General features: G+C 35.6%; 1 long non-coding RNA gene across 1 annotated transcript; it reads left to right on the forward strand.

Moving 5' to 3' along the window:
* Window positions 1–13193: 13193 nt before the first annotated feature.
* LOC125214950 lies at window positions 13194–13777 on the forward strand. Its single transcript, XR_007175187.1, has 2 exons — window positions 13194–13356; window positions 13433–13777. It is a non-coding gene; the product is annotated as an uncharacterized LOC125214950 (long non-coding RNA).
* Window positions 13778–16418: the final 2641 nt, after the last annotated feature.

Genomic DNA, 16418 nt, shown 5'->3' on the forward strand with positions numbered 1-16418 from the left:
CAATAGGGATGTGACAAGAAAATAACTAATACTCCCTTTGTTCTTTGTTGCAGAGATATTTTATTTTGAGCACTCGTTTTGAGAAAATAATAATAAATAGTTAAAGTCGAAAGAGATTAAATTAAAAGAAAGAATAATATAAACAAGAGTTATCTCTAAGTTTATCAATACATTTTTTAAAATAAATTTATGTCTTTGTGTTTATATTTTTAATAAATAGAGTTAAGATAACTCTTAGTTATGTATTAGAAATTAGTTAGCATCATAACGTGATCCTCGTGTAATAAATTTATCGTTAGATTTTAAATAGTCAAATACTATATGGAATAAATTTTCAACCATTAAATTTAATCAAAAACAAATACTGTAACCATTTTTGTATAGTATAATACTACTATAACTTAATTGTAATTTTTTTTAATATAGTTGTTTACTCCTATTTCTTATCGAGCTCTGTGTGATTATGGGATACTTATAATTATTATATTACAATTACTTTTATTATTTCTTTTTAACTGGTCTCAGATATTTGAGTACACTTGTATTAATGCTTATTAGATCAACTCATTTCCTCACACTATATGTATTTTTTCTTGTTGTTCTACAAAATTTATGTAGTTTATAATTCCAAAGCTCAATTTCTCAAGAAACAAAACCTAAAAAATTAAAATAATTTAAAAAATAAAATCAATGTTTAATAATTGTATATTATTTGTTTATATTCGAATCAGCACGAAATAAGAATGGAAATAAATAGCAATTTTATTTTAATAAATGGAAAAAAGTATTAAATGATTATGGTCTTTTTAATTTACGCTTATCATTACGTTAGTACAAAAATAACGTTGATTATACAAAAAGTTAATTTATGTAATTGTAATTTGTCCCAAAAGTATCACATGTTGGATTGTAATTTAAAACTAATTAAACGAGACACATGTGATTGACTTCGCTCTACTATCGACAATATGAAACAATGGAACTATCAAAATAGCAATATTAATTAATTCAATAAAAAATATAATCCATCCATCCACCATTAGGAGTCTCATTTCTATATACACAATTTCTAATTGTTCAGGAGTTAAATGCACGTGTGCATGACTATATTTGTAATTTCGCAGTTTATTTGTTCTTTATCCATAGTTTTTATTTTTTATTTTCTCACTTTCTTTACTACATAGCCCACGTCACACAAGCCAGAATTGTGATCGGGAAGTGGCACATGCAGACTTTGTTGTGATTGGATGTTCTTGTAATATAGACGTGATAAAAAAAAATTATTTTCAATTTTGAACTAAGTACTATCTCAATTATGTATATTAAAAATATTAACACAATCACATAAGTTTATCAATGTAATTTTTTTATTAATCTTATGTATTTGTGATGATATTTTTAATAAACAAGAGTTGAGATAGTCCTTAATTATGTATTACTACAAATTTGTTAGCATTATAACATGACTCTCGTGTAATAAATTTATCATTAGATTTTAGATAGTCAAATACTATATGGAATACATTTTCAACCATTAAATTCAAACAAAAATAAATATTGTAACCATATTTGTATAGTAGTAGTAAATTATACTACTATATCTTAACTGTAAATTTTTTTATAGTTATTTATTTCTACTTTCTTATGGAGGTTTGTGTGAATGTAAGTGATAATTATTTAATCACAGTTACTTTTATTATTTCTTTTTACTGGTCTCAATATTTGAGTACCCTTTTATTAATGCGTGGAAATCAATTCATTCCCTCTCTCCACAAATATTATTTCTTCTTGTTGTACCAAATTTAGGTAGTTTATAATTCCAAAGTTCAATTTCTTACGAAACAAAAACTAAAAATTAAAATTATTTGAAAAATAAAATCAGTGTTTAATAGTGTATATTATCTATTTAGACTCGAATCAACACGAAATAAGAACAGAAGTCAATAGCGGTCTTATTTTAATATGTGGAAAAAAGTATTAAATGATTATATTCATTTTGTGTTTATGTGTATCATTACGTTAGTACAAAAACAACGGTGATTATGCAAAAAAGTTAATTTATATAACCGTAATTGGTCCCAAAAGTAGTATAGGTTGGATTGTAATTTGAAATTCATTAGACGAGACACATGTGACTGACCTCGCTCTATTATCAACAATATGAAATAAATTGGAACTATCAAAATAGCAACATTAGTTCACTAAAAATATACCCCCTGTTCACCATTAGGAATCTCATTTCCTAGTAGCACAATTTCTAATTGTTCAAGAGTTGAAATGTGTGTGTGCATGAATATATTTGTAATTTCGTAGTTTGTTTGTTCTTTCTCCTTATACTTTATTTTTAATTTATATTTTTCACTTTTTTTTCTTACCATAGAACTCATGTACGTGGCACATGCATACTTTCTTGTGATGGGAAGTTCTTGTAATTGGAATGTGAAAAAATTTAAAATTTCAATATAAAACTAACAACTATCTCAACTTTGATATTAAAAATATAACTTTGATATTAAAAATATTAACATAATGATATAAGTTTATTAACATAATTTTTTATTGATAAATTTATATTTTTATGTTGAGATAATTCTTAGTTATGTAATAGAAATTAGTTAGCATTATAACGGGACTTTTCATAATAAATTTACGTTAGATTTCAATTAGTAAAATACTATATGGAATATATTTTCAACCATTAAACTCAAACAAAAATAAATATTATAACCATTTTTATATAGTATTGAATTATAGTACTACTGTAACTTAACGGTAATTTTTTTTATAGTTATTTACTTCTATTTCTTTTCGAGGTTGGTGTGACTATGAATTATAATTATTAGATTACAATTAATTTCTCTTTATGTGATACTTGTCTCGAACATATCATAAATCCACTAAACAGCACTCTTATTTGTGTTTTATCTTTCACATATAAAAAATATATATAATATCATGAATTCACTAAAAGTACTTTCTCAGGTCTCATTTTATTATTCTGAGTCATTTACTGTTGCTACTCATTTCACTTTTACTAACCATTTCACTTTTACTAATATAAATAGGCTTTTTGTTTTATTAACTCATTTCAATCACATTTCCTTATAAATTACCCTATTCATCCCTTAAATATAATCATATTAAATATAAAAAAATAAAGATAAAATCTGAACATGGTTTATTAAAATTATACTCAATATAAATACGAATATGAATATGAATATGACATATGATTTCAATTATGTTGACAATAAACCCTACTTAAAAAACAAATTGACAATAAATGAACAATAGTAATATATATGAATATATTTGTGTTATGCAAATTCAGTACGAATACAGTACAAAATCAACATGAATACCATACAACGATATTAAAATAGAAATACGATATAGTAGTCGTAGATACTAATCTACATCGGAATTGTACTCAGTTAGTATATTACATAAAAGTCACATAAAAAATAAAAACAAAAGGAAAAATAAAGAGAAAAGAAGAATCACAAATGGTGGGCTTACACGTGCCCACATGTGAGTGGAGGTTTCACTGTAGTATCTCGACAAAAATTGGTAGCGTAGTGTATTTCATAGATATAGAAATAGACGATGATGCTACTACTATATATTCGCACTCTTTTTCGTTTGGACCCCCAAATCACACATCTCATAATACTGGCATCCAATGCATTCATTTTGCCTTGTTGGATTTTAAAAAATTCTATTTTGTTCTTCAATCAATAAGATTACACCACCTTTCATAATTCAGGACAAAAAATCATATAAACCTTAGAGCATCTACAGTGGTGCGGATGTCCCGGCGGATATTCGGCGGACTTCCCAAAAACACCTCCTGCCACGTCATAAGTAGGGATGTCAATCGGGCCGGCCCACCGAATTTCGGGCCAACCCTACTCGGGTTGCGGGTTAACCGGATTGTAATTTTTCGGGTTATAAAAGTTTAACCATAACCCTAAAAGCTTGGGTTTCGGACTAGCCCAACGGGTTAATCGGGTTGCTACCGATAAAATTAACATATTATCAACCAAATAAATAATAATGAAACTTAGTTATATTTATAAAATATAAATATTTAATTATGATAAATTTGAGATATATACTTAAATTCAAACACAAACATGATCAAATACTAATATTTGAGATTTGTGCAAAAGAAGACATATATTTAAATATTTTAAAGCATGTTTTAAAACACGCATTAAAAATTTAAATATTTTTAATGAATTAGAAGTTTCTAATTTATTTGTTTTTTATTATATTAATAAAATTTTAATATATAATTTGTATATTTAATATAAAATTGAAAATTATTTTTTTTAGTTATCTACTCCCTCTGTTCCATAGTATAGAGTCATTTTGCCATTTTGGTACGTTCCTTAGTAATACAGTCATTTCCCTTTTTAGTAAAAGCCAACACATTTTTCCATACCTACTTTACTCTCTCTTACTTTTTTCTCTCTTCAACTCTCTACCTTTTTCATTTTCCACTTTATTTTCTCTTTACTTAACTCACCTAACACAATTTTTCTTAGTCTCCGTGCCGAAAAGAAACGCTTCAATTACTATGGAACGAATGGAGTATATTATAAAAATAATTAATGAAAGTGTCCAATTCGGGTTTTCGGGCCAGCCCATCGGGTTTTCGGGTCTGACCCTAACGGGTTGCGGGTTAATCGGGTGCAGGATAATCGGGTTGTAGTTTTATCGGGCTAGAAATTTTCAACCCTAACCTTATAAATTTGGTGGGCTATTCGGGCCAACCCACGGGTTGCGGGCTGCATTGACATCCCCAAAGACATCCCGGCGGATATCCACAATAATAAAAATTCACAAATTCACCAAATTAAACAATTGACGGAAATAAACAATTTATGGAATTAAAATTTCGACACGAATACGGACGCAGAAAGTGCAATGATAATTTCATTAAATAAAAACAATAAAAAAAAGTACATTTCAACAAAAAAAAAATTAAACAAATTACATTATAAATATCAACGTGCACCCCTCCGCGCCCATAGCTCTTCAATTATATCGTTCTGGAGTCGAATATGAGTTTATCGTTGGCGCATGTCGGCAAATTCACGGACCCGATCGGCCTCTTCATGGGGTATCCCCATACGTACATTGGCGGTGGCCACGTCGTGGCTTGGACCGACAACATCAATATCATCATTGGTCCAATCAGTCAGCGCTGGACCTTCCTATTTGACAATCATGTTGTGCTGATAATACATGTATACATGACAACAATGATGTTGTCAATACATGTTGTGATTTTTAGAGTGCAATTTAAGTACACAAAACAAGTAATAATTCCCTAAAAATACTACTTATACAAGTATACAGACGTGCAATGCAGTATAAAAGGTGTCGAACCCACAAGGAGGAGATTAATTGCTAAAATTAGTAAACCTAACTAAAAAGCAGTAAAATAGTTTAATTTTGAGTTTTTGATCAAGAGGCGAGTGAATGACGAAACGAGAAGAAAAAATACAAAAGAATCACGATAAAGAGGGAAGACTACTCCTAGCTTGTTTTGCGTTGATTGTTCACATGAATCCTAAAGTCTAATTACTTTCCATTAATTATCGGGATCGTGGTGATTTTACGCTCTCACACAGCTGATCACTGATCATGGAATTTTTACACCTAGGATAAGCCGATCACGTCTCCTAGGCTTTACTCACCAACCCCGCACTCCTACAGTCGCATAGTAAGCTCGGGATTGGCTTCTAAGAACGTTCAACATACAAGATCAACCCCGGACTATCCACTGATCAATTTTAGCCTAGGGTTCCTTATCTATGTTAGCTCCCTACTCCAAGTTAAAGAGACATTGAAGTTAGGGCCATTACCGGATTAAGTTTCCAAGAAAAACCTAACACGGATTGAAAATAAAGACATAGATAAGAACCAAAACATGAAAATATATCAAAACACAATCATGGATTCATATTTACAAGCTTCCCTAACTAACTAGAAGTAATCTCTAAAATCTAGCCACTCATAGTATGCAACAATACAAGAAAACAAGTAAATTCTACCATATGGGCAAGATTAGGGAAGAATTAGCCTCAAGCTGCTTCTTCTTCTTCCTCCCAAAAATGGACTTCAAGTCTCTTTCTCTCTTTAAAAATTGCCTCCAGCCGTCAAAGGATGCATTGGAAGTCATGCCCTAGCTATTTAAATAGTTAGGGATGAAAAAACAGGACTAGTAACAAGCGCCCGGTCGGGTGATCTGCGTAATGCAAAACGCCGGTCGCGCGTTTTATCTGATTCTCGACACAGTCGCGCGTTTAAACGCTGGGTCGCACGTTTTCCACTTCATTACGCAGTCTTCGTAAAACAGTCGTATCTTCTTCTACCGGGCTCCGATTGAGGCGTGTGAGATATCCACGCGAAGCTCTTTCGAAGGTGAATGCAATGGTGGACTTGTAGAAGCATTTTAATTAATTTTGAAGGGCTGATTACTGATCAGATTCGGATCTTTGTTTTCTTCCTCCTCTCTCTCTTATGGATTGGTATTTTGTCATACAATATATCAAAATGAGTTCATTTTTCACCTAAAAATGTGTGTTAAAACAATACAATAAAGGACCACAATTTGATTCACATCAAATACCCCCAAACTTAAGTCTTGCTCGTCCCGAGCAAGTTAAACAAATTAGCACTTTGTAGACATAGATAAGTTTTCTTATCATATCACACATTGACCCACACAAGTCCTCAAAACTTATTGGATGGACCCCACATTCACTCGCAAGTAGGATTTTGGAACACGCAATGTGTACCAATCGGACCAACCAAACCGTCATAACTAGATCATCAAAAGGAGTTCTTTCGGCTATTCTATTTTTTAAGGTACTTAAGGTGTTTCCCCCAAAATTAAACAAAACTTACCACAAACAAATCATTGTGATGCACATATCAAAGGACTTTGATCATTGGTTGTAATGGGGCTTTTGGTCTAGGTGGGATCGTATTTGGCTAAGTGACTCACCACCAAGTTTATAGCACTAGCACATCCATCACACATCTCACATCTGAAATACAAAAAAAATACACACCCCCAAACTTGAGATTTTTCATTATCTCAAAACTAACAAACGAACACATTTATTCTATTTTTATTTATTTTTACTTCACTTTTCTTTTCTTTTTTTTAGCCTTGGCTTTTTTCAGTAATAAAAGGCTGCCTTGTATTCTTATTCACAATTTTTTTTCTTTTTCTTTTTTAATTTACAACATCATAATTTACCAGCTAATGGCTCAAACACAAGCCTTTTCTTGTCACACAACAAACCCTCCCAAGATGTGCTAGCACTTTAACCCTGGTGTCTGGGACCGAGAATTAAGGGCTAACAAAGGATAAATAACATTATGGCTCATTTAGTGACTTAAAATTTTCAACAAATAATAAGGCCTCAAAGCTCAAAATTGGCTTACTAGGGGTTTATGAAGGGTAAGGCATGTGATAATATCGATGTGATGTTTAACGTCCTATTGCCTAATCATTTTCATGCGTCAAGAATAACAAGTTCACAATTCATCAAGTTTAAGTCTAGAAGATCAACCTTAAAACCATTTTTTCATCATTTTTCAAAACCGGAATTATCCTTTCTCCTTAGCTCAAGAAATCGGACTACTAAGGACACTACATTCACTTGATTGAAATAAGGAAGTTATAGCTCCCAAGCGGTTAATAAATGAAAGAAAGGTTCCGCGGCGCAACTCTTAAGAGAAACTAAGTCCACACCAACAAATCCTAAAGGAAACGATGTGCCTAGTGACATTCGAAGGAAGAAAATCAAGCATACTTATACACAAATATAAGAAGAATCTAAGCAAAAGTCAACACTAATCAAGCAAGCATGCGAGCACCCCCCTAAACTTAAATCATTCATTGTCCTCAATGTGCATACTCATGAAACGCAAAGGACAAAAAATAGTAAAGAAATGGGTACGAAGTGTCCCTCAAATCATGTTAAGTCGGGGTGGGCGGGTCGGGTAATTCTTTCCTTCGGCTCGGCTCCTCATAAGTAGCTCGTCCTTATTCCTACAAAACAAAACTAGAAAAAGAACTATTTACAATACCCGGTTCAAGATAAAAAACGAGAGAAAGAACCGAGTTAAGAAAACCCTCGCGATCAAGATAAAAACTAAACAAAACAAACCTAAAACAATCTCACCACAAACCATTGGTTGTCTCTCAACAAGCGCCTTTCTTTAACGTCTTTGCTAGACATTCTTACCAACTTTATGAGTTTTCACCCGTGGGATTACCAAACTTCCCAGATCCCTCCTTCTAAGAAGTTGAATCCCCATCATAGACACAAAGAAGGGATTCGAGACCACCAACCCCCAATGTTGGAATTTTATCTTCAGTTTCTTCTTCTTGCGAGTTGGGGGTGGTGTGGATGGCCGGTGATCTTGGATGCTATGGAATGTCAACAAGTCAAGTTCTTGGCAAGACTCATGCTCAACAAATGGAGGCTCTATACTCTCTGCAGCTCACGTCCCATCCTCCTTTACTGCTTCCACAATCGATGTGACTCCTCTTATTTTTCTTCACAAACTTGTTGAATAGGTGGATCATCTAGCGTCTCGATGCACTTAGTAGGGTAGACTGCATCTTCAGTCGGGAGAGAGGTCGCTACAGGATGCTTGAGAGTCTCTTCTATCAACTCCTCTATTTTAACACATAATTCGGCACATGTGAGATCCTGATCATCTTTAAATGCCTTATCTTTAAGAATCGTAAATCTCTCACTTCTTGCATTTTGAATCGCTCAAGGCTTTTTTTTTATTACAAGTTCTTCTCCAAATGTGAAATCGGGATCATTTCGCCTTTTCTCGAGAACAGATATCCTCCTCTGGAGCAGATCAATTGGATTAAATGAGAACTCCTCATCTTCTTCTTGGCCATAACCGAAGTGTGAGCTCGAATGGGCTTGTTGCACTCCACAGACATCACATTCAGATGTCTCTCACATCTCACACTTTCATATATAGATGCCTACAAAAATAGAACATCTCTGCAAACTAGAACACAATCCAGACAGAAAATATCAAGCACAACACAATAATATTATCAAAGCAAGTAAGGGGTTAAGTTGGCACGATGTCACCCCTCTATCGGAAGCGAGAACCTCGACAACTCCGGGATTAGTCCTAATAATCATGTGTGTGGTAAAGAAGTGTTCTAGCATAAAATCCTAAGAGTGGGAGTCAAGCCATCCGTTGAGAAACGCTCAACCTCTTCAGAACTTGATGACCACTAACCACTCGCTTTGCATAAAAGCTCCGTCCTCCTTCCACAATATAATATCTGCACAAGAAACACACGGATTACGGGCACCCTAAGTAAAACTAGAAAAATTAACTACGCTAACTACCTATAAAACTAAGAAAAATAAAAAGTAAAACACACAAAGTTCAAACAACTAATGCCTCCCCGGCAACGACGCCAAAAACTTGTTGTGATGTTTAGGGTGCAATTTAAGTACACAAAACAAATAATAATTCCCTAAATATACAACTTCTGCAAGTATACAGACGTACAATGCAGTATAAAAGGTGTCGAACCCACAGGAGGAGATTAATTGCTAAAACTAGTAAACCTAACTTAAATACAGTAAAATAGTTTAATTTTGAGTTTTGATCAAGAGGCGAATGAAGGACGAAACGAGAAGGAAAAATACAAGGGAATCACGATAAAGAGGGAAGACTACTCCTAGCTTGTTTCATGTTGCTTGTTCACATGAATCCTAAAATCTAATTACTTTCCATTATTTATCGGGATCGTGTTGATTTTACGCTCTCACGCAGCTGATCACTGATCGTGGAATTTTACACCTAGGATAAGCTGATCACTTCTCCTAGGCTCTACTCACCAACCCATCACTCCTACAGTCGCATAGTAAGCTCAAGATTGGATTCTAAGAACGTTCAACACACAAGATCCACCCCGGACTATCCTCTGATCAGTTTTAGCCTAGGGTTCCTTATCTATGTTAGCTCCCTACTCCTAGTTAAAGAGACAATGAAGTTAAGGCCATTACCGGTTTAGGTTTCCTAGAAAAACCCAACACGGATTGAAAATAAAGACATAGATAAGAACCAAAACATGGACTCCAAGCCTCTTTCTCTTTCTAAAAATCGCCTCCAGCAGCCAAAAGATGCATTGGAACTCGTGCCCTAGCTATTTAAATAGTTACTGAAGAAAAAAAGGCCTTGTGACAAACGTCCGGTCGGGCGATTTGCGCAGTGCAAAACGCCCGGTCGTGCATTTTGTCTGATTCTCGACACAGTCGCGCGTTTTGCACTGCATTGCGCAGTCTTCGTAAAACAGCCGTATCATCTTCTACCGGGCTCCGATTGAGGCGTGTGAGGTATCAACGCGAAACTCTTTCGAAGGTGAATGCAATGGTGGACTTGTAGAAGAATTTTGAATTAATCTTAAAGGGCTGATTACTGACCAGATTCAGACCTTTGTTTTCTTCATCCTCTCTCTCTCTTATGGATTGGTATTTTGTCCTACAATATATCAAAATGAGTTTATTTTTCACCTAAAGATGTTTGTTAAAACAATACAATAAAGGACTAAAATTTGATTCACATTAATATACCACAACTGGGATGGACCCTTCACTGCCACCCATCGAGCCTGGAGCACACCAAATGCTCGCTCCATATCCTTGCGCGCTGGCTCTAACGTCCCACAAAATGTATCTTCTTTTTGTTTGTTGCGCACTGATCGTCTTCACAAAGACGAGCCATATAAGGTATATCCCATTCGCCAAATAATAGCCCATATTGTGCTAGTTGCCGTTGGCGACAAAACTGACGGCCAGACCAACGCCCATGCACTGCTCGTTGAAAATGGACGACGACTGGAGGACGTTGATGTCGTTATTCGAGCTGGCTACTCAAAAATATGCATGCCAAATCCACAGCCGGTAATCAGCTACCGCTTCAAGGTCATCGTGGGATTCTTGCCTTTGAAACCGGTAGTGTACACCACTTTTCAGGCGACGGGGCAGTTCTTCCACTCCCAATGCGCATCCATCAGAGCCTAGCAATCTTCGGGGGTAGGCTTCCGAAGATACCTATCCCCGAATATCTCCCTAACGCTCTCAAAAAAATACCGCAGACATTCGCGGGCAGTCGTCTCACCGATGTGGAGGTACTCATCGAACATGTCGGCCGCGCCTCCGTGCCAGCTGTCTATTTGCGGTAGTGCACTTCTGTATGGGCGTGTGGCCAGGTTTACCAACCGCATCCTTCCTGATCCTGAAATACTCGTATCGACGCTCTAAAGTGCCCACGATACGCAGAAATATCATATGATGCATCCTAAAAGGTCGCCGGAACATGTTCTCCTCAAACCGCGGCTCCGGAGCGAAGTAGTCCTCATACAACCGTCTGTGTGCAGCGATGTGGTCCCGGGGTACTATAGGCACTTCTAAGAATGACACTTCTTCACTTAAAGCACATTTGGGTAAATGCAATAAAGTTTCAACTACAGGTCCTAGGCAACACAGTTGGTGTTACAATCTGGCCAAAGCTCATCCCTTAGTAATTGGAATTTTGAGCAAGAAGAGGTTAGGAAAGCTTTAGCTTATATGATCATTGTGGATGAGTTGCCTTTTAAGTTTGTTGAAGGGGAGGATTTTAAATACTGTTGTTTGAAGTCATGTCCTCAGTCTAAGATTCCATCTAGATGGTCAGTTTCACGTGATTGTTTTAAGTTCTATGAAGATGAAAAGAAATTGCTCATGACATTGCTTAAATCGGCCAACCAAAGAGTGTGTCTTACCACAGATACATGGACTTCTTGACAAAAAGTGAACTACATGTGTTTGACTGCTTACTATATTGATAATGATTGGAAATTGAACAAAAAAATTATTATTTTTTGTCCAATTTCTAGTTATAAAGGTATAGATATTGGTTTGGAAATTGAGAAATGCTTGCATGATTGGGGAATCAATAGGGTGTTCACCATTACTTTTGATAATGTTTCTTCGAATAATGTTGCATTGTTTTATTTAAGAACTTTTAGGCAATAAGGAGGGGGGGAAGTGTTGGAAATTGTGACTATATTCATATGAGGTGCATTGCTCATATATTCAATTTAGTGGTGTAAAAAGGCTTGAAAGAGATTGGGCCTTCGGTGAAGAAAATCAGAAATGTTGTTCGGTTTATTAGGCACTCATCTACTAGGCTAGCAAAATTTAAGGAGTGTTGTGAACTAGAAAAAAATATCTAGTAAGACCATGTTGTGCTTAGATGTTGCTACTTGATGGAACTCAACATTCTTCATGTTGGAAGCTGCAACAACATTTGAGCAAGCTTTCTATAGGTACGAGTTGATATACTCTACATATAAAAAAAGATCTTGAAGTTAACACAAGGACCTTGAAGTTGATAATGATGAGGATGAGGATGATGATGAGGATGTGGATGGAGATAGAGTTCAGGGGGTGCCAAAAGAGGAAGATTGGAGAAAAGCAAAATTAATGTTGAATTTCTTGAGGATTTTTTATGAGGCAACTAGTAAGATTTTCGGATCTTTATATGTTACCACTAATTTATTTCTTCATGAGATTTACAAAGTGCATCCATTGTTGAAGGCTTTCATAAAGGGTGATGATTTTGAATTGAATATCATGGCAAAGAAAATGAAAGAAAAATTTGACAAATATTGGGGGAATCCTAGGAAGCTGAATAAGCTCATTTTCATGGCTGTTGTTGTTGATCCTCGATACAAGTTGAAGTTGATGAAACTTGTGTTGGCACATATGTACGATGATGAGTTGGCTAACTCATTTGGAAATGAAGTTGAGGTTGAATTAGTTAAACATGTGTGATGATTACAAACAACCAATCTCCAACAAAATGTAGGACATGCAGAATTGAATTTGTCAAATGCTACACGGGATGATAATGATGTATTGAAGAATGCTATGAAAATGGTGGGTTCCGTGTATGAGACTTTTCACCAAAGGCATGATGATGTCAATGATGTATAGAAATATCTCAAGGAGGATATTGAGAGTGGTGGGCCAAATTTTGACCTTTTGGATTGGTGGAAAAATAATGAATATAAATATCTTGTACTCTCCCAAGCTACCTGTGATATTCTAGCAGTTCCTATCTCCATTGTAGCATCTAAGCCATCTTTTAGCACCGGAGGCCGAGTTCTTGATCCATTTAGGAGCTCTTTAAGTCCTAAAGTTATCGAGTATCTTGTTTGTGGTCAAAATTGGTTTCACAAGTCTTCCAAATTTAGTGTTGAAGAAATTTTTGAAGATGTCCAAAAGATAGAAGAAGGTAGTTTTATGCATTTTAGTTTTTTGTTATTGATTATTTCATTTATAGTAGTACTTATATAACTCTTTTTGTGTAGGTATTGCATTGATGTGTACTCAAGATTCAACAAATTAATCAATCTCCATTATTTGTTGAAACTTGGACAATATTGAAGACTTGTCATGGAACTTCATTTTGGATTTATTTTGGTATAATATGCTACTGAAGACATTTTGGTTGATGGTTTTTTTTTTATTTTTTTATTGTGGAATGTGGAATGTGGATTGCATTTTGTATTTGTTGGTTGATGCCTTGATGGATTATGGATATTATCAAGTTGTTATGGTTTGTAATGGCTGAAATTTTCTGTGCTATGCTATTTTTTAAAGTTGTAATGGTTTGTATCAAGTTGTTATGGATATTTATGTGTTGTGTTATGGTTTGTAATGGTTTGTATCAAGTTATGGACATTTCTGTGCTGTTTTTTTTTTCTCCAGATTTTCGGTTTTATTATTCGGTTTTTTCGGTTTTATGATTTTCGGTTTTTAGGTTTTTTATGTAATTTCAATTTTTCGGTTTAATTCAGTTTTTTAAGTTCGGTTTTTGGTTTGTCGGTTTCGGTTCGATTTTAGTTTTTGCCTGAATTCGGTTTTTCAGGGTCAGTTCGGTTTGGGCGAAAAAATTAACCAAAACCCGAATGCACACCCCTAATTACAAATTTGCATTTTGAGTTGAGAGCCATTAAACTGAATTATGACGTTAAGTGTTTTTGTATCTTTGGTTATACTATTGAATTGGACCTAAAATATCATCAATATCGTAAATAGGATTGAATTCGATGATTAGATCATCCACATCCATGCTCTCATGGATGTGAGCCGGGACCCACTTTTATTCATTTTTTACTCCTTGCTCTTCCGCAAGAGCACAACACCCACATCCATGCTCTTCTGCAAGAGCATGCTCAATGGTCCAACATTTCTATTATTCAATTTAAATATTTCAATTACTAAAAACATTTTCACAATATTAAAATGCATTAAAAATATCCGAACTACTATTACAAATTGCAAAAAAATAAAAATTACATACTTATAATCCTAAAAATAAAAAATTACATACTTAAAATCCTAAAAATAAAAAATTACATAACTAAAAATTTAAAATCCTACAAATTAAAAATTAATCCCTTCGTCCCAAAATATTAGACTCATTTCTTTTGGCACAAGAATTTAGGTGGTGGTGTTTAGTGGTGTAAGTGGAGTTGGTAATAGAGTAGATTTTTACCATAAATAGAAATGACTCAAGTATGTTGGACACCCCAAAGTGGTATACGAGTCTAATATCTTGGGACAGAGGGAGTACATAATTAAATCCTAAAAAATACATCCGTGGAAATTTATAGAAGACTAATCCGATAGCGATATATTCCCAATTGTTGTCGGAGAGCTCGTATCATTGCAATATGTGAATCAAGTTGATCGGGTCTCATCCGAGATATATCGGCCATATTGGCTTGAGCCAAAATGGCCCACAACGAGTTGGTGGGGGCGGGAGGTGGCACAAAGGGAGCAAGAGCGGGAGCTTGTGTTGCGGCTGGGGTCGCGGCGTGACGGCGGTTGGTCGTAGCCTGTTTCCTTGCTGGCGGCCGGCTTTGGGAATTGCTCGGGCCGACGTCGGGATTATCCAAGTGAGCTCCGACAAGTTGGCTAGCCACCTCATCCTCACGGGCGTCAGATAGGGATACCGACCTCGACTGTTTGCTGGAGGGGCTGGAGGAGGATGCGACGCCTCCCTTATACTTCGGATGATTATGCACCTATAGCCAAGCGTTGAGATGCATGAATGGTTTGTACTGAATTGATTGGTAGGTCGACATGGCGGCCGTGATGATGTCGACCTCGCTCGTGCCGCTCCCTACTGACCGTTGTTCCCGGAGGTAATACCCCTGAAACTTTTGAATTTCATCGTTGGCTCTTCTGATGACATTGCGCACCATATGCTCATTGCGCTCGATGGTTCCATCCAGTCGGTCGGCATTGTATCGGCAAGAGACGCGCCACCAAAACCCGTCCCCGGTTTGGTTCGTGCCAGTTTCCGCATCTTCGGAGATTACCAAATAGACTTTGAATAACTTCTCCATCTCCCCCAAAGTGTACGGGTGCGAACGTTGGGGTCACCGGTACTGCCACGAGTACGAACACGGACACTACGAGGAGGAGCGTCGGAACTGCCCTCCGGTGGGGTGCTCCCTCCCGTACCAGTTTCGGGAGCCCAACCGTATTGCCTTTCGACATCTTGCTCGTCCACCGGGTAAGGCCGGTAGCCACCCGGAATATGTGAACCTTGGGTTTGAGGAGGGGGCGAGAGATCTATATCCGGATTAGCGAATGGCAATGAGCCGAACCATTCGTGGTTCCTCCGTGGGAGTCGGAGGTGTGATCGTCGGAGCCGAATATTTTTTGCAAGAGTGAAAGAGTGAGAATTTAGATGAGAATTGATGAGAAAATTTAGAGAGAATTGTTTTGTGTAGTGTGGTGTAAAAAATATTGTGTGGAAATAAGGGTATTTATAGATGAAAATGTGAATTTTGGGATAAAAATAATGAAAATTAAATTAGAAAGTGGAGAAAAAACGGATACTCCCTCCGTCCACAAAAATAGATCACTTTTGCCATTTTGGGACGTCCACAAAAAATAGATCACTTTCTAAAAATGGAAAGTTTATCTCTCATACTTTTTCCACTTTTTCTTCCTTCTCTCTTATTTTACCTACTTTTTCTCTCTATCTCTCTTACTTTATCTACTTTTTCTCCTCCTCTCTCTTACTTTACCATTTCTACATTAAAACTAATGCCGAACAACAATAGATCTATTGTTTGTGGACGGAAGGAGTATATTTTATTGGGAAGTGGGAAAATAATTTTTTTTTTTTTAAAACCAATTTTTTTAATATATTTCAAAAAAAATTTAAAAGTAAAAGAAAAAATGTCAATGGCAAGAGCACACTGGCTAGCACAGCACGACGCCTACTCGATGCAAAGAGCACCGATGCAGGTGCTCTTAAAATAGAATTTTGAGATT

This window comes from Salvia hispanica, chromosome 3 (genome assembly GCF_023119035.1).
Source record: "Salvia hispanica cultivar TCC Black 2014 chromosome 3, UniMelb_Shisp_WGS_1.0, whole genome shotgun sequence".
Classification (NCBI taxonomy): Eukaryota; Viridiplantae; Streptophyta; class Magnoliopsida; order Lamiales; family Lamiaceae; genus Salvia; species Salvia hispanica.